The sequence below is a fragment of the Triturus cristatus genome, chromosome 3_2 (genome assembly GCF_964204655.1).
Source record: "Triturus cristatus chromosome 3_2, aTriCri1.1, whole genome shotgun sequence".
Lineage (NCBI taxonomy): Eukaryota > Metazoa > Chordata > Amphibia > Caudata > Salamandridae > Triturus > Triturus cristatus.
In genome coordinates, this window is record NC_140584.1 from 71,737,020 (window position 1) to 71,756,275 (window position 19,256).

Below are 19,256 nucleotides of genomic sequence, written 5' to 3' on the forward strand. Positions count from 1 at the left end.
TGTAGATATGTTACTGAACTTTACAGAAAAGATTTGCATCTATCTAAACCCTGTTCCTAACACTGTCACCGTCATATGTTCTATTTTTCAAATGTATGTTATAGCACCCCATCCTCTGCATCCAATTCCATGTGCAAAAATTCTGTTCCTATGCTGCCATGATTATCAATCTTCCACTAATTGTTATACACACTCTATCTGTTTCAAATCATTAGTGTGGATCTTCAACCTTAGCACTTGAATGCTTCATCACAGGCTACTTGACATTTGCCAAATTGAATTATTCCCACTTAATTAAGGGCCAGAGGCTTTTTGACCGACATTGTAGGTTTAATCTCCGACCGACGGCGGTCGGAGTTTAAACCGGCTGGGGATTCCAATGCAGTTCCAGGCTCAAGGAGCTCGTCGGCCAGTTGGAAAGGCCTCATTATCACTCAAGTACTGAGTTTATGCTGCAGAATTATGATGGCACTTTCCGATAGCAGTTCCCTGTCAGCCTTTCCGACATGGAACTACTGCTGTCGTAAATTGTCTTTGAGGGCCCCTAGCAGGGACCCCATTCCTCCTCGGCCTTGGCATACTACCCTATGGGGTACCTATGGTGCCCCCCTCAACATGCCTGAACCATGTAGCAGGCACTGTGAGGTGTTTGGAAACATCCTTTTTTTCTATGGGAGCTTATGCTGCAGGCATTTTCTACCCGCGGCACAAGCTCCCATAGCAAAATGGATGTTTCCAACCGCACTGTGTGTTGTCGCATCTAAGTGATGTGGTGGGAACCACCAACCTCAGGTCAGTCGATTCCCATTTCGCAACGGTGTCACATCCACCCGACATTGTAATCAGGGCCTATGTGTTTTTTTAAATTTTCTAATTTTTTTATGAATTTACTTGAAGTGGGAAATATTTTATTTGTAATAATTTGGGTTAGGAGTTTTCGAAAAAAATTGCATTTTGTGGAAGAAACCTGCCAACATGACTTTATATGGAAGAATTCTCCTGCTAAAATATATCAGATAACCTTCCCTTGCAGGAAATTGTGTTCAGAGGTAACCCTGGGCTTAGTTTGCGTAGTAGCACAACACGTAGCTACGCGGAGTACACTTTGATCTACTGCATAGTGCGTATCTGATAGCACTGTGTGCTTCTCTGCTCTGAGCAAAAATTGCAAACAGCATCTTGCACAGTGCAATTTATGATAAAATAAGTATTTCTGTCTTTATATGCTAAAATGCATATAGTCATTTCACAAAAGTGAAAATGATAAATTAGCAAGCAGTGAGAGAGGTGATGATTTTGGGATCCTCCCTAACCTAGGGGGAGAACCAAGCAGATGCCCTGAAAACAAAAAACACATCTTCTTGAACGATTCGGCGGTGGTCCCATCCTCTAAGGACCACCCCAAGCACAGTTATTGGCAAAAATACAATCCCAACCAAAGGCCCTGCAAAGCATTATGGGACAAGATTAGCAGTGGGCAGTGAATATTATAGTATCCAATATCAAAATAATTCTACAAAGATCTGCAGTTCCACTCGCCGTTACTAGATGTCTCTCATGAGTCAAATGCAAAAGCTTCATGAAAGGGTTTCAATGCTTTTGAATTTGACTCATGAGGGACATCTAGTAACGACTAGTTGAACTGCTCTTTGTAGAATTATTTTAATATATTGGACACTATAATATTCGCTGCCCACTGCTAATCTCGTCCCATAATGCTTTGTAGGGCCTTTGGTTGGGATTGTATTTTTGCCCATAACTGTGCTTGGGGTGGTCCTAGGAGGAAGGGACCACCACTGAATCATTCACCAGCATGATATGCTCTTTGTGTTCAAGGCATCTGATTGGTCCTCCCCCTAGGTTAGGGGGGGCCCCAAAATCATCACCTCTCTCATTGCCTATTATTTTCATTTACAGTTTACTTTTGTGAATTGGTTATATGCTTTTAAGCATGTAAAATTGCTTTATCAAAGCATTTGTGGGTATTGTTGATATTGCTGCTATGCTACGTGTTCTAGCACAGTTTTTTGCACTGTGCTACGTGCATTTTGCGTAGTGCGTAGTAGTGCGAACTATGCATGCTCCGTGAGCGAAGCAGAGTACTATGCCCAGGGTTACTCAGAGGCAGTATTGGCAGACTCCTTTATACACCTTAGCCAGGCAAGAATATTCCCAGCTGCATACCAGCACTAGCACCTCAATTTATTTCACGTTTATCACTAGGACATTACTCTCATGACTGATTCCTAGTCATGTCTTGCCCATATCAATCTTGGCTTCATTCATTTTCCTAAATTCATCTGTCATTTAGCCACAGTTGCCGCTTGTCTGCCTAGTTAGGGTTTCATAATTTTCTTTGTGAACATGGACTACATGTACTTTGGAAAGTGAAGAAATGATGAGAGAGACATCATCGGGCACACAGTACCCTCTTAAAATTGATTTTGACATAGGTACAGTAGGAGTTTTACAAAACATAAAATTAAGGCTTGGAAGGTACCACAGTTACACTGCTGTAGCAAATATATTTTGGGGAATGGAAATGCAAGATTTTCTGCCATGACAGAACAGATGCGCATGACAGATGCACGTCATTGCAAGGTAAAGTGGGAAGCCATTTTAGTAGGCTGAAAAGTGTTTGAGCTTCGGTGCCAATTGAAATAAATCAGATTCATATTATAATTTTAAAGTTTTCAAATAGACAGAATGTTAAAATTAGTACTTTGCTTTTATGAAAGCAAAATGATGCTCTTCTAAAGGGGGAGTTGATCTTATCTTGGCCTCTGTGTAAAATCAATAAATGAAGAGAAATGGAAGACGACAGTGGAATTAAATGGGTTCAAATTAATGCATTTTAAAATGATGTATTTGCTGCTGTTGGAAGATCCTCTTTCTGGTTTGTAAGTGAGGATGTTAAGTCTTTCGGGAGTCTAGAACAATATTTACATCTTAGAAGTTCCCTCAGCTCTTTTAAACCTTTCAGCGAGTGACTAGATTTTCACATTCTCATCCAATGATGATACATTCATTTGTGGTATTCACTCTCTACTGAATATTCGCTCCAGCATATGAAGGCATGGCATCAGCATAAACTATGAGCTTACTTTGTTTTTAAATCAGCCAAGCATTTGTTCTTTAGCCACTGATGAACTGCCCATATGGGACATAGGGGAATCACTTGTAGGCTTGAAGATATGGGTATGTTTTCTTGTTTGGATGGGCTGAAGGATTCTGAAAATATCTAGACTTGATTGTTTGAGCAGAACACATTTTCATATTGGTTCTGCTCCTAGGTTTGGTACCAGAATTTGAGATGGTGTACGATTTCATCAATTTTCCTTCAGAATTGTCTCCAAAAATCTCTATTTTGTATCCAATATATTTGGTAAATTAAAGTTCAAATTGAGTCACTTGTCTTCATTTAAGAAAGAAATCTTAAGGTGATCCCTCAAGCCGATAGATCTACCTACACTTGCTCACTTGGTGCATGGGTACTAAAGAGGGTTCCTATGGGCTGCAGCACAGCTTATGCCACTTTAACAGACCCACATACAAATTCCACACAGAATGTCAGTGCAGGCTGCATAACATGGTGCAAACCATGAGTGAAAAAATGACATGACACACTCCTGTGTGTCATGCCAAAGTCAGTGCATCTAATATATGTAAGTCACCCCTGTCCTCAGGCATGGTGCATTATATTTTATGTGAGGACATATCTGCATAAACAGATATGCTCCTGTGATATTTAATTCTATTGCTAGATATTGCAAGTGAGCAGGGAAACCATCTTCGGGTATATACTGGGCAATGGTCAAAGGGAGTTCCCAAACTTCATAATGGCTTCACTGAAATATATGGTGTTTGGTATCAAACATCTCGTATTAATAAGCCCACACTGATCCCAATTTATTAATGCATGCACCCAGAGGGCATCTTAAAAGGTGCTGCTGGTAAACCTACCAGCCTCTGCTGTGCTGGCTGACTAGTTTCTGCCAGCCTGCACTGAGACAAGTTTCTGACCTCCTAGGGTGGGAGTTTTTTTTCTCTTAGGAGGTCAGTACCAAAGCCTATCCAGAAAGATGGTGTAAGACCCCCACTCCCAGGATGACCTGCTGATTAGCCTTCCTAGGCCGGCAAGCTTCAAAGAAGTTGCCGCCTTTCAAATGTGAATCTGGCACACCTCACAAGTGAAGAAGCCAACCCCTTTTGTCCAGAGCCCTTTGGCATCTGGATAGGCGGGATAATTAGCTAGTCAGGCTGGCGTGCTCACCCCCAGGTTAGTTCCACCCCTCAGGTGGCCTGACCTTATGTGGGTACGACTTTTCAGAAGTGGCCATCTTTGTGTTGGCACACTTAGGACCTCTGGGGCAGGGTTACACAGACTTTCCACAGGAAGGGGTCATATATGGGGTGTAGTGACCCCAAGGGTAAGTAGATTATTGGCTACTACCTCTCACTCCCCTTAGCACCCCTAAATTGAGCATTTAGGGATCCTCCTGATGCCATATCTTCAGAATTGTGTTGAACACAAAAGAAGGAGTGGAAGAAGACTACTGACCCAAGAACCAAGGAGTATGACTGACTTTGTGCCAACCCTGCCGGCCTGTCAGCTGCACTGACCCTTGTGGAGCTGCTGATAAGTCCTGTCGCTGTGCAGACCTCAAGAGACCCAAAAGCCTGATAGTGCTTTACAAAGTGCCAAAGAATCTCCATTGGAGTAGCTACTCTCCTGCAGCCACAGGCCCCAAAGAACCAAGACCTGGTACACCGACCTGTCGCCTATGAAGTCTACCGATGCAGCAGCCACCGAGGAAGAGGTAGCAGTGCTCCTACAGGTCAGATCCATCCCCCTCTAAGTGTCGGGACACCAGGACTGCCGGAGCCGCACAGTGCCAATCCCCAGGGTACTGAACCCCTTGCAGCTGCCAAGGCTTGTTGTGCCCAGACCGGACACCAATGCCAAGGCAGATTGACCTGCATGTTGAGGGACTTCAGGGATAGTGTCCTGTGTGTCCCTCCTGCAGAAAGCAAAGACAAAGAAGTGAGTCTGTGACTGCTGACACCCAACGCTTCAAAGCAGCTATACACCCGCACTCCAGAGCCCAAGTCCAAGGGAGGTGACAATACTAAGGGGGTCCCCAGATCCACAAGAGCTCAAACAATCAACCAAACAGGGTAATTGTAAGCACGCAACTCACCCGTGAGGGTCTCAAGGCACTGGGGGGGGGGGGTCCGCCAATCTGTTTAGCTGAAGAGCCAGGTCTTGAGAGTCTTTCTGAAGGTGTTCAGGAAGGGTGCGCATCTGATGTCTGCCGGTAGTTCGTTCCAGATCTTGGCTGCAATGTGAAAGAAGGATCTTCCGCCTGCTCTGGCTCTGTGGATACGCAGGGTTTCGGCCAGTGCGAGGTTAGGAGATTGGAAGTTTATTCTGTCTTTGAGGTATTCGGGTCTGTTGTTGTGTAGGCATTTGTAGGCGTGGGTGAGGATTTTGAAGGTGACTCTTTTCTCCACGGGGAGCCAGTTGAGTCTTCATAGCTGTTGGCTAATGTGTTCTTGCTGGGGGATGCCGAGGACGAGTCTGACTGCGGTATTCTGTATGGTCTGGAGTTTGCGGAGTAGGGACTTGTTGATGCCGGCATAGAGTGCGTTTCCATAGTCCAGTCTGCTGGTGATGAGTGTGTGGGTGACCGACTTCCTTGACTCAGGGTGGATACATTTGAAGGTCTTACGGAGTATGCAGAGGGTGTTGAAGCAGCTGGATGTGATGGCGTTGACTTGTCGGTTAATGGTGAGTGAGGAGTCGAGTATAATTCACAGGTTTTTGGCGTGGTCTGATGGGGTAGGTGGACTCCTGAGGGCTGTCGGCCACCAGGTGTTGTCCCATGCTGAAGGGGTGGTTCCAAGGACGAGGACTTCTGTCTTCTTGGCATTGAGTTTCACACATCTGTTGGTCATCCAGTCTGCATCGTCTTGCATTCCTTTCTGGAAGCTGAGTTTGACGGTGGTGGGGTCTCGGGTGAGTCAAAGGATGAGCTGGGTGTCGCCGGCATAGGATACGATGTTGAGGCTGTATTGTCGGACGATGGATGCGCAGGGGGCCATGTAGATGTTGAAGAGGGTCGGGCTCAGTGATGATCCCTGTGGGACTCCGCAGGTGATATTCGTAGGATCGGAGAGGAAGGGAGGTAGTCTGATTCCATGGCTTCTTTCGGTGAGGAATGATCAGATCCAGTCCCGGTCTGTTCCTTGAATGCCAGAGTTGTGCAGTCTGGCGACTAGTGTGTGGTGAGAGATGGTGTTGAAGGCCGCTGATAGGTCGAGTAGGATGAGGGCTGCAGAGGGGCCTTGGTCCAGGAGGGTGTGGATGTTGTCTGTGGCGGAGAGTAGGGCAGTCTCCGTGCTGTGGTTGCTTCGGAATCCAGAACAGGACAGGTCGAGGATGGAGTTCTCTTCGATGAAACGTGTCAGTTGCCTGCTGACCATTTTCTCTGCAACTTTGGCTGCGAAGGGGATCAGCGAGATGGGCCGGTAGTTTTTGAGGTCGGTGTGGTCCGCTGTGGGCTTCTTGGAAAGGTACCTGTTTTGAAGGTGGTGTTGATGGTGCGTTGCAGTTCGGGTGCGATGGCGGCTGAGGCTCTGTGGTAGATGTGAGGAGGGCAGGGGTTGGTGGGGGCCCCCGAGGGGATGCCTTTCATGCTCGAGGCCATGTCTTCTGTCGTGATGGGTATCCAGTTGGAGATGGTGGGTTGGCTGGTGTCCTTGGGGGGCAGGGGGCATCTGTGGTGTCTGGAGGATGGTCGATGAAGTTGTCATAGAGGGTTTTGATCTTGAGATGGAAGTAGGTTCCAAGCTTGTTGCAGAGGTCTTGGGACGGGGTGATGTCTGTGGCTTCGCTGCGTGGGTTGGTGAATATCTGAATGATGCTGAAGAGTTCCTTGGAGTTGGTGGAGTTGGCGAGGATTTTGTTGTGGATGAATTTCCTTTTGGTGGTTCTGATTTGGTTGTGGTAGTCCGTCTTGGCATCCTTGTAGGCGGCGTAGTATCCAGTTGTCTTGGTGTTTCTCCAGGTATCTGCAGGTGTGCCTGGCTTCTTCGAGGGCTGCTTTCCTGGGGCGTTGGTTGTCGGGGTTGCGTTGTGGGCCGAGCTCGTCTGTGCAGTTGGAGATCCAGGTTTGGAGTTCTCTGGCTGCTCTGTTTGCGTCAGAGGTCCGGGTGTGGCTGTCTCGGGTGAGGGTGGAGTTAAGTTGCTCATCAGTGACTTTGCTCCAGTTCCTTAGTGGTGGGTGTGGGGTAGGTTTGGGTGCCCTTTGTTTGTCGATGGCGAAGTGTATGCAGTGGTGGTCGGTCCCTGGTGGTTGCATTGTGTGGCTAAAGTGGACGCTGTTTCCTGTGGCGAAGATGGGGTCGAGGGTCGAGGGTGTGTCCTGCTCGATGGATCGGTGTGGCGACGAGTTGTTTGAGTCAGATGTAGGTGAGGTTGTCACGAAGGATGGAGGCGTTGGGGTCATTGGGGTTGTCAAAGTGGAAGTTCAGGCCTGGGATGAGTGTAGTTTGTTGATGCGATGGCGTGGGGTGCGATGAAGTCGGTGATAAAGGTGGTGAAGTGTGTCCGGGGGCCGGGAGGTCTGTAGGCGAGGGTTCCTTGGAGTGTGGCCTTGGGGGTGAACTGGATCAGGAAGTGCAGGTGTTCAGTGGAGGGGAAGGTTTCACTCGAGGTGGTGAGGCAGAAGGTGCTTTTGTGGGCGATGGCGCGGCCACCTCCTGGGTAGTTGGGGCGGTCCTTGTATCCGTCCAGGATGGCGATGTCAGGGGCGGAGGAGGAATTGGTCCAAGTCTCCCTGAAGAAGGCGATGTCGGGTGAGAGGGAGTTGAGTAGGTTCCAGATTTCCATGGCGTGCTCATGTACAGAGCTTACGTTGAATGCGTCTGCTGCGCGGCTGCCATTAAGTAGGGGAGGGAGGAGGGACATGCAGCTGGGAGGCAGGAACGGGCGGGAATGGCAGGAAAAACAGAAAAACGGATGGGCACAGTAAGGAGGGTAGAAAATGAGAGATGGGCACAAGTGGCAGCGAAAAAAGCAAAAAGACACAATATGCAGGTACTGAGGCAATGAGCACTGTGAACACAATGAATGCTTTTCCTTCATTTACTAGTGGACATGAGCACAGCCTTTTTAAAGTTGCACTACACAAAGAATGAACTGATAAAAGATGGCAGGAGCGTGCAGAGCGTGTTTGTGATCACAGGACAGTTGGGTTGTAATGATGGAATAAATGAGCACCCCGTGAAGCAGCGGATGCAGTGCGCTGCTTCTGTAGGTCTCACATCACCTACCTTATGCGACCCTCTGTTTTGACTAAATAGGGATTTTTAGAGGAAGATCTTCCTTGGATAGAAGTCTCATTTTCTGCCTCTAGATATAATGATGTAACTAACGTCTCTTATCAAAGAGGTGGATAAACATATATAACTCTTTAAATAAAGGGTCTGCTCTCTGCCAACATACACCAAGCGCACACCATGAAGAAGTGATGAGCCCATGTTTGGGTTTGCCCAGACTGGATTTCCAGTCACCGCCTGCACCCTCTTTCTACAGGCCCCTTCCAACCATGAGAGACTCCTGCACTGGAATCCGACCCCAAAAGTCACTACTGCACCGAGCCTCTTAGCTTGAGGAAAAGTAGGCCAATGGTGTTCCTTTGTGCCCAAGGATCTCATGGGTCGAGCTCCCCTGTGGGTTCCCCAGGACTCGTGCCCCAGTCCCACGACTGTTCCCCTCTGAAGCGAATGGGACACCAAACGCTGTGACACACCTCTGCAACTGGACAGCCCAGTGACTCCCAAGGGGACCAGTTGGTATGGCCTTGGACCTTTCCCCATACTCACGTTAAGTCCAGAAGAACAGTCCCGTAGCTCGCTGACAGTGCCCAGATGCAATACATGTTTTTCCCTCCTTGGGTAACACCAGAAAATGCACTGTGTCCATTTCTGAAAACTGTCAAAATTCATAACTCAAAAAGTACTTGCCCAATTCCGATGATCTTGGTATCTAAATAAAAGTACGTGTTATTTTTATAAATTGATGTTGGATTTCTTTATTTAGTGTGGGCCTCATCTACTGCCTTTGCATGTGTATAAATGGTTAGCAATACACTCTGATATGCCTAACTGCTCTCCCACACTACCACAAAAGAGAGAATTTTGAATGTCATTTGTTCCTTTGTAAGGTTTGCGTGGACTCTGTTCACGGTGTACCTCCTTTTGGTCCACTACATAAAGAGCCAGCTTCCTACAGTCTTCAATTATGTTGCATTGTATAAAGTCTGTTCTCTATCAGATCTCAATTCTCAAGTTTTATTTATTCCTTTTACATTTTTACATGGCAATAAGTGTACTTGAAAAAACTGCACATCACAAAGAAAAGCAGTAAAGACTCATTTTTAATAGAGCTAACCTCAAACAAAATAGAAGATTATAGGAGTGGTAGAATACAGTCCTTCATATTTCTGACGTGCAAGAGACCATAGGAAGGAGAAAAGGATAGAATTAAAACAAGCATAAAAAAAGAAAGATTAAACATTTTGTGTGGATACTAGAGTTGGTAAAACAGTGCATGTAGACAGGGCTCTGTATTTCCAGTTCTAGCCTTATATAACTCATTTTATCAAGTGACTGATGGCCCATGTACTAATGTTGTGTTGCAAATACAGTTGGGCCTATCAGTAAATAAATAGGTTAAGCCAAGCCAGAGCCGAGCCAAGGTTCCAGCTTGGCTATAAGAGTCCATGCAAAAGGCAAGCCATGAACACGTTTTGCATGTATATCATACAACAAACATAATGTAAAAATATGATTCAGTCTCTTCAAAATTCAAAAAGGTGTATTTGTTTAACATGTGGAATTGTTTCATCTTAGCTCATCAGATCATATTTCTGCATAGACAGGCATTTATTAAAAGTGGTCGTTTTTTTAACATGAACTTAGAAATATTAATGACTTGCCCCCAATGGCAATGTCCTTATTGAACTAAGAGGCAGTAGTCATGTAAACCCTAAATGTAGCCTAGTTTCATATTATAGTTGGAGCAACAGTATAGTCTATTAAATCAAACATAATAGATGCTTGCGCAAACACACATCCTGAACTTAAGCATTTAAAAGTGCTCCGACATGTGATACTGAGGAAAAAGGAGGCTCTGTGAGATAGCATTTTGACTAGGATCACACAATTTGGACAAGCAAGAGAACCAGTATTGATTCCAGATTTTGAAATGCAGCCACCCTATATATATATCTGTTGATCCGTCTCTCTTCTGTTGTACACTGTTGTGTGTTTGTTTTATTTTGGTGCATGATGAGAAAAACAGACACAGACATAATAGACCTGGCTCAGTGCCCTCAAACCCAAATACCCAACCCACTTACCAAGCCAAGAATGTATTTATTTTGGGACTGTCACACACTCTAGGAACACTTCATTGCCTACTTTTGACAAGTGGACACCGTCTTTTAAGAAGCACGGTTCTCCTCTGATGCACCCATGGGCGATGGTCTGTAGATGAAGAGCCCTGAAGAGCCTCTCTATTTTATTATTTATTCTCCTCGCAGAGTGATTCAACGCTCTTACAGATTCTCCTCCCCTCCATTGAAATCGTGGTATCATCTGCGACGACCCAATAGTGCACCCCTGGCATGTCTTGGCTAACCAACCCACTTCTGAGATTATGTTTTCCACTAACCCCCTTCTTGCCAGGCTTGCCAGATCGTTCCCCCCCAGGCGCAGAGTAATAATATTGAGAAGAGCCCCCCCCTTATTCAATAGGTCTCGCACGACACCCCTAAACCGACTAAAGCGGAGGCTCCCCTTTCCATGAAATGATATCTCAAAACCAGCCTGCCGTGCCCTAGATTTATAAATTTCTGTAAGGAAAAAATTAAACAGACGCCTTACATACGAGTGGCCAATTATCCAAACGACATTTGATCCTTTATCTGGCGATGATAGACCTCGAGTTGCCTGATGTTGTTGTCGCGTCGTTTCCAGTTTCCCCCCTGTGTGACAGGTTTGAGAAACTGTAAATGAAAGCAGAGAAGGACACATGCATCAGTGTCTGGCAAAATATCCCACTCACAGCATATGTAGCCGCACATAGCGCTTATAACAATTAGAGGACCACCTCCCAATCCTTTGGACGTTGTTGCTAGGTAAGCCCCTAGCCGTTGCTTCAGTGGCTGCCCCTATCCTAAAAGAATGAGTACCAAAACAGCTTAGGTTCAAACCTGCCTTCTGAATTGCCATGTCCAGGACCCTCTTAAATTGAAAACGTGCGAGTGGGATACCACCTGCATGAACTAGTAAAGACCCCCCTTTGTCACTGGGTCTAAACTTCAGGTAAGCTTCGATATGTGAGAGGAGGCAGCAAGGATTACCATGTGCCTAATGCAGTACTACCCCATCCCCATGTGCTTCTTGATCCGTCTTGGACTTCATAATTGATATCAGTAGAGTATCCCCTCGCACCTTCACGCGGTCAAACTGCAGGCCGCCGAGTAAATATTGTTTTGGGCCACCAATTCCCCAATCCTAAAGGCACCATAAAAGGCCAATGAAAAAGTGGCATTGAACAACAGCACTTCCCCTGATGTGGTGCAGGTCAAAGGGAGGGTCCCTAGTAGGGATGTCAACAGCTTCACCCCGATTGGCTGTCTCGTATCTGGGGCAGACCCTTGGAGGCGTTGCCAACCTTTCAATGCCTTCCTAACTGTAAAGCTGTTGGTGGGATCCCTCTGTTTCTAATTTGGGCAAAGAAAGAGATCGCCGACACATGCCGTTTGGCAGCTGCCGCTGAACGTCCCTCCCCCTTCAAAAAACCCAGGTCATGAAGGAGTGATCTCGTGTCATGCCACTTCTCAGCCCACTCCCTTCCCAAGAAGGAACAATATGCCCAAACACCCCTTCATATGCTTTCCTGGTCCTGGGTGCTAGGCTAGCTGCCATGAGGTCTGGTAGTTGGGGGCAACAATCTGCCAAAGTAGTTCTGGGAAGGGGGTGGCATAAGCCGCAGCAGCCGGGAGGTGTTCCCTGAAAACCTGCATCTTAAAGCGAGAAAGTGCATCAGCTGCATGGTTTAAAACTCCTGGAACATGTTTGGCTCTAAATTGCATGTTTAGCTTCATGCATAAAAGGACAATTTATTTCAATAGACGGAGAATCATTTTACACTGTGCAGCTTGTTGATTGATGCATTCGACCACAGTCATGTTGTCTGACCAGAACACCACTGATTGATTACGCAGTTGTTCTGGCCATGCCGTCAATGCCACCCAGATGGGAAACAGTTCTAGGAAACCAATGTTACCCGTCAAGCCAGTCTCCTTGCACCACCATGCTGGCCACCGCTGTGCCAACCACTCGGTACCGAGTATGGCGCCAAATCCCTCACAACCTGCAGCGTCAGTCATTAAGCCTAACTCCGCGGAAGTAGTGGGCGGACCGGGCCACACTACCCTGCCATTGAAGTCCTGCAGGAATGCCATCTAAAGCTGCATGTCCTGCCTAACCTCAGATGACAGCCTGGTGTGGTGGTCTTTCTCCCTGAGCCCAGCCATGGCCTGTGAGATGGATCGGGAAAATGGCCTTGCCATTGGTATGACCCTCAGGGCAAAATTCAGTTGCCTTACAGTCTGTTGTAACTGGTGCAATGTGACCTTCTCCCTACCCAAGCTGTAATGCTGTCCTAAACTTGGTGATCTTGTCCGCAGGCAACCTGAAACACCCCTGAATGGAATCTAACTCAATCCCTAGGAACTCTATTGTTGTTGCTGGCCCAACCGCCGTTCCCAGGGCCAAAGGGACCCAAAAGCCCGCATGAGTGTGCAAAAGTCCTGCAGCGCCCACACATACTCCCGGGAGCCCGGTGACCCCAAGATAAAAAAGTCATCCAGGTAATGCATGACATATTGATGCCCTTTCTCCTGTCTAAAAACCCATTCCAAAAATGAACTGAATTTTTCAAAATATGCGCAGGACACCGAGCAGCCCATTGGCATACACATGTCCATATAGAATTTCCCTTGAAACTGAAAGCCAAGTAGGTGAAAATCAGAAGGGTCGACTGGCAACAACCGAAAAGCGGATTCTATGCCTGATTTAGCCATCAAGGCTCCTGGGCCCAAACCCCTGAGCATCTCCACTGCTTGGTCAAAGGAACCGTACTTCACACAGCAAATCTCATCATTAATTGCGTCATTTAATGAATCTCCCTTGGGTGCTGACAGGTTATGGATGAGTCTGAATTCACCCTCTACCTTTTTGGGGACCACCCCCAAAGGGGAGCAGACAAAGTTCTCCACAGGGATGGAATCAAATGGGCCAGCTTTTCTGCCCAGGTGCAATTCTTTGTCAATTTTTGTTGCTGCTACACCGGGGTTGGCCCGCACCGAGAGTTGATTCTTGCACTCCGGTGTTCCCACATAATCAAGTGCTGGTATCCTAAAACCGTATCTGAAACCGTCCAGCAGAGTTTTAGCGGTGAGATGGCAAGGATACTTGTTGAGCCAGGGTGTCAGTGCCGTTACATCAATGGGTGACCGTGCTTTGAGGGGTGCATCCGTCTCACTCCTGTTTCTTCCTACTCTTATCCCATGATTTTTTGTGACATTTAGACTCGGGGTGAGACTGGTTGGCACAAATGGAACACGCATGTTTGAACCTGCACATGCCTTGGGGTCTAGTGCAAGTCCGTCTATTGAAATCCCAACATGTTCCCTTCCTTCCCCCACCGCCATTGGTATTATTGGCGGAACCTGTGGTTGCCTGCGACCGAAAGGACTGAAATGGCTGAAAGGGCTGGGGGGACGGGCTTTTGGCAATATTTTGTGCTCCCCTACCAAATAGATCTAACCATGCAATCGTGTTGATGCTGGGTCAGATGCCTTAGTTCTCCTGAAACTTTTGTCATATTCCATCCACCCCCCCCGCAAATTTATCATGTGCCCGGACAATCCTGTTCTGGTAACAAGCCATCTGTGCCTGTAAGTTAGGGAAACGCTCGGCCATCACTGCCATGAATATGGAACAACCTCTGATCCAATTAATCAAGTTTTCTTCCACACTGTACTTCTGGAGTTCATTTGCCCATTCCCTAGGGAGCATCCAGTCTTTAATTTTTCTCGCATCCTCCCTATCCTTTTCGCAAATAAGCAAGGAGAACATATTAACGTACTCCCCAGACCAAATCCTGCTTTTTACCTCTTGCGTAACATGTCTCCCCAAACGCTCCCGCTCTGAGTGGGACTCCCCTACATCCAGCATTGGCAATGTCACCGGCTTACCTACTGGGGTGGCCCCAGCTGACTCCAACTGCTTCTCTTTTGTCAGGCTGCACCCCGGCAATCCCTTGCTGGTTTCAAGTGTGCTGACACCACCCGCTGAAATGACAGGGAAAGGTGCACCCGGACCCTCAACAGTTTTTTCCACAGGTGCCGTCTGAAACTGACCAACTATTCGCTTTGCCTCTGCTAGTGAATCAGTACCTATGTCATTTGCCCCCACTGTTGAAGAGAGGATGCCTGCCTTCCCCAACCATGGAAGGATTGCTGCCAAATTGGAAACTATATCCTGTGGGATCGCATTTCCCCCGCTCGAGGGACTACTGGGAGCTGTGGGCTTCCCCCTGATGGGGCCCCACCTGCAGGCTCGGGCTCCTCCCTGGGCTGTGTGACTGGCGCAGGGATCACTGATTCAACCGGGACCACCCCTGTGGACGCGGGTTCCTCTCTGGGCTAGGGAGCTGGCACAGGGGCAACTGGTGTCACCGGATGGGCTGGTACTGGGGCAGGTGGGAACTCACCCAGAGGTACAGGTGGCACAGATCCCTTATGGGAACAGGGGCCATGGGCGTAACTGGCTCATCCTCCACCAGCTTCTTTGCCCTAACTCTTTTTGGGATGGGAGGAAATGCCACCTTGGGGGGGGGCACAGTGCTGCGCCTAGCCCTCTCTTCTGTCCCCTCCTGCCCCTCTACTTTCTCCCTGAGATCAGCGAGACCATGCCCCAATTCGTCCAACTTCTTCATCATTGCCTCCATCAGCCTCTCCATACGAGAACGCTGGTCACCCCTCTTCACTTTCCCAGCCATTACTCTAAAACTTACTGCAGTATTACTGGAATGTGCAGGCTATCACCCCAAATCTATACAATGGCCTCTTATAATAATCCAACAGGCGAAAACCGTGTACTAGCCTGACTTACGCACTCCCCCGTCCTGCAGTGATTTGGACCACAGTCCAGGTGCTTACCTTAACACGCTGGAGGTACACAAACCGGCCGTAAGCATCCCCGCGACCAGAGCCCACCACCAGCTAATCCAGTGGGTCAGGTGTTTAAGCTCAAACCTGTGTGGCTCCCGGAAGCGCTGGAATGCAGGCCTGTCTATGTCACCTTAGGTATCCTGTGTGCTGCACCGGTTGTCCACACCCCGAGGAAGACTCTGCGGTCCTCTCAGTGATCACTGATGTTGCTTGGGATCTATAACATATGAAGAAAACAGAGTGTGCCCCCCGTGAGGTTCTATTGCGCTAAGTACACGCTGCCAGGCACTTAGACCTACCACTCATCCAACTCTGTGATTATAACTAAAAACGTTTCTTATTTATGACCAATATGCGGCACTGGTATCATCAATTAACTGGACTAGCACAGCGCCTGAAGAGGTGATCGCTCGCTACCATGACTGAGGCTAATCACCCTGTGAGTCTAATCACCCGGAGCGCCGACCGTGCTTTAAAACGACCCAGTAACAGAACAGAAACAATGGGGATTGAACACTTAACCTTGAGAGTAAGAGTCTCAGACCTTAACCATTAGGCCACAGGCAATGTGGGCTCAATTGTAATAAAAGGGTAGAAGAAATCTCACAAGTCTAGGCTAGGTTGTGCTGAGGGAATGGTGAGCATGTGAGATAAAACGACCCAGTAACAAAAACAGAAACAATGGGAATTGAGTCTCAGACCTTAACCATTAGGCCACAGTGACGCTGCAAGCTGCTACTCTTTGAAAACTCACAGCTGCGCGCACGATGCTAACGATGCACGCAGCACACAAAGCGGGCGAATACCAGAGGGGTGAGCGCTCTAACCAGAACCAACGCCACCTCTACCGGGTACCTGCACAGGATGGTCGTCACGTTTCCGGCACACCAACGCAGGTCCTCTGAGGTTCACCCACAACCGCTTCGCTCTCTCCTGCAACGGATGGTCATCCCGTTCTCCCGGCACTCCAACGCAGGTCCTCTGCGATTCACCAGCTACCGCTTCTCGCTCCGATCGCGATGGAGACTCCATGATTCTCCCGCCTGCTAATCTCGGGCGTCCTCCGACCTGATGCACAAAACAGAAGAAGGGAGACAACACACGGCTCCTCGACGGCGACGAACTACCACCGGCGATCGTCCAATGACCGTAAAAAACTAAGAAAAAGTCAAATTACAGCCTCCTAGCGAGGCTGGTGTGGCAGGCTGGGGAGCAAGGAGCGAAGAGACTGACTCCTGTGCTCCCCAGGCTTTTATCAGGTTTTCATGCTAGACCGGTTATAACCGGCCTGGCGTTAGCCCATCGCGTGACCCGGAAGTGATTCAAATCACTTCCGGGTCACGCCCTGGGCCGGGACCAATCCATGGGGAGGCACACCTGTCGCGTCACCAAAGTGTGCGACAGGCTTGTCTCCATGTCCGGAGGGGGCCGGCACGACCGCCATACTTTTGGCATGGCCGATGCCGGCCCCGCCGTTCTCGAATTCCCAATTGGCAGCTTGAGAGGTGTGCTTCCTCCGCAAGCGTGACAATTTACAAGGGCAGTGGTTTATTATTTTGCGAAAGTTAACACAATGTTTGCCTATGCTCTATATGAACACGAAGCAGCAGCAGATGAATTCTTTGAGAATGCAACCAATGCTGATTCATCTGCACATGCATCAGCTAATGCTAACAGGGGAGGAATGATGTATGTTAAATATTGCCTGAGGACTTTGGAAAAACTCATGAAAAATGAACAGGCCAAGTGGGGGGAACACAAGTCATTACAAAAATATCTTGAGGCAGATCGTATACCAAGGGGGCTATGAATTATGTTAGCACCAAGCTTTGAAAATCGAAACCCAATTATGTTAAAAGAGTGGGCAGAGAGTGGCCTTGAAGCATCTAAAAAATGTGTTCAAATCCTGGTTAAATATTCAGAAATAGATTGAGAACAAGTGCAAAAAGAAATTGAACTTATCAATGCGAAATTGATTCTATCAGAGCAAACTGAGTTTATTGTGAAATATTGTGCAGAAATGACAATAAGATTATGCAAGCACGAGTATATAATAAAGAATAGAAAAGCACACAAGTTCCAAAGGGACAAAATAGATTACGAGAGCAGTCAGATTTTCACATTCTCACAGAATTATGGCACAATGAAGAAACAAAAGCAAACTGACTACAATATTGTGAATCAGGATGGTAGAATCAGTGCAACAATTCCTAGTATGGTATCAGCCTCAGACTTGAGTTCTGCACTGGCTCTGGCTGAGGAACTGGATTTTTTAAGGCGCAACAGGCGACAAACCTTATGACTGAGAGTTCCAAGCTTCAAATCAAACAGAAGAGAAACAAAAGACCTAGAGAAAGAAGAAAACAACACAGGAAACTCAAGAGGAAAGAAACAATCAGGTACCAGGTGGAGGCGCAAGCAAGTTTAGTACAACAAGACAGTGATTAATTTATCCAATGTAGTCTTGGAGAAAGCAGAAAAAAAGCTATTTGCACTGGGGCTAAGATACTGCCTAGTACGTTCTTTCAGTTATAGCCAAACTAGAATTGACGTTTGCAAATTCATTCGCAAAGTTAAACTTAAGAAACATCATTTGCAGGAATCAAACAATGAGATTATTAGTAACCCTGAAGTCTGCTCCGCTCACGGAGTTTGCGAAGTTTTCCTCACTCTGCGTTATGCGGAGATGGGGGGAGTTCCAACGAACTCCGCTTCGTGTTGCGGAGCGGAGTTTTTTTACTCGCTCGCGTTCGTCAACATCATGCTGGCGAGCGTGAGTGAGGAAAATCACCTCCGGGTGAGATTTTTCCTCGTTCATGATCGTCAACATCAAGTTGGCGAGCGCAAATGTGAAAAGTCAACCTCCGGGTGAGATTCTCAATGCTAGAGGTCAGATTTCTCATTGTGAGTGGTCGCATAAGATCGCGACCGCTCGCGTTGCGTAACTGGCCATTTGTGTTGAGAAAGCTGCAGCTCGAGTAAAAATCTACTCAGGCGGCAGAAAAGAAAGCAGCGCGAGCTTGCGCTGTGCATGGTGCTGTTTGTGATGATTGCACAGTGCGGACAAGCATCCGGCACCACAAATCACCGCGAACTGCATTTTTCGATCGCACTCTACTGATTGCGGAGCTCCGCGTAGTGAAGCGGAGTTTCTTTTCCACTTCGCAGGGTTTCGCATAGTGGAACTCCACAAACTCCGCTCACGGTTAATTATTAGTTTCATACCCAGGAATATTCAGAGACGCAACAGCATTTCAGTTAATTTACAGATCTCTGACATTCACCTTATGCAAGAATTGCAAAATGAAGATTTGGAAAGAAGTTCAAGGACATTCACCCAATCAGTAGTGATACAACAGGAACTAAATACACATTGAAGCATCTTAACACCTTTCAAACCCAAATTGGTTTTCACACCTATGATGCCTCGAGATTCCATTGATGTAATTAAACAAACCAAAAAATTCAACCATGTGACCCAGAGAGCCCAATAGAAAGCTAAACAATCACAACAAGAGATATCAAAATCTATCACAAAATTAGATAACAACAATCAAATTGTATTACGTAATGCTGATAAGAATGGAAACATCGTTATTTGGCCGAAACATGATTATGTGTAGAAAGCGTATAAACAGTTGGATGACAAGCAATGCGACTTGAGAAGCAACATGCAAACAGTTAGATCAATTTATAATGACTTTTTTTCTAAATTGGCTTCATGAAAAAATTAAGGTCTCTTGACTATTAATGAATACAAATTCCAACGAAATGAACATCCAAGGATGCCTGTATTATATTTTATCCCGAAAGTGCATAAGAGCTTAACTTCACCACCAGGCAAGCAAATCATCTCTGCTAGAAACAGTCTTTTGGGGAGTACTTCACAATATATAACCTCTTTTTACAGGAATATGTTCGAAACTTACCGTCTTTCGTTCA

The 19,256-nt window shown here is 47.0% G+C and overlaps 1 protein-coding gene across 3 annotated transcripts in view; it reads left to right on the forward strand.

Annotated features, from left to right (window-relative positions):
* Positions 1-19,256, forward strand: part of SCN3B (sodium voltage-gated channel beta subunit 3) — a 941,302-nt gene that overhangs the window by 899,185 nt on the left and 22,861 nt on the right. The window lies entirely within an intron of this gene.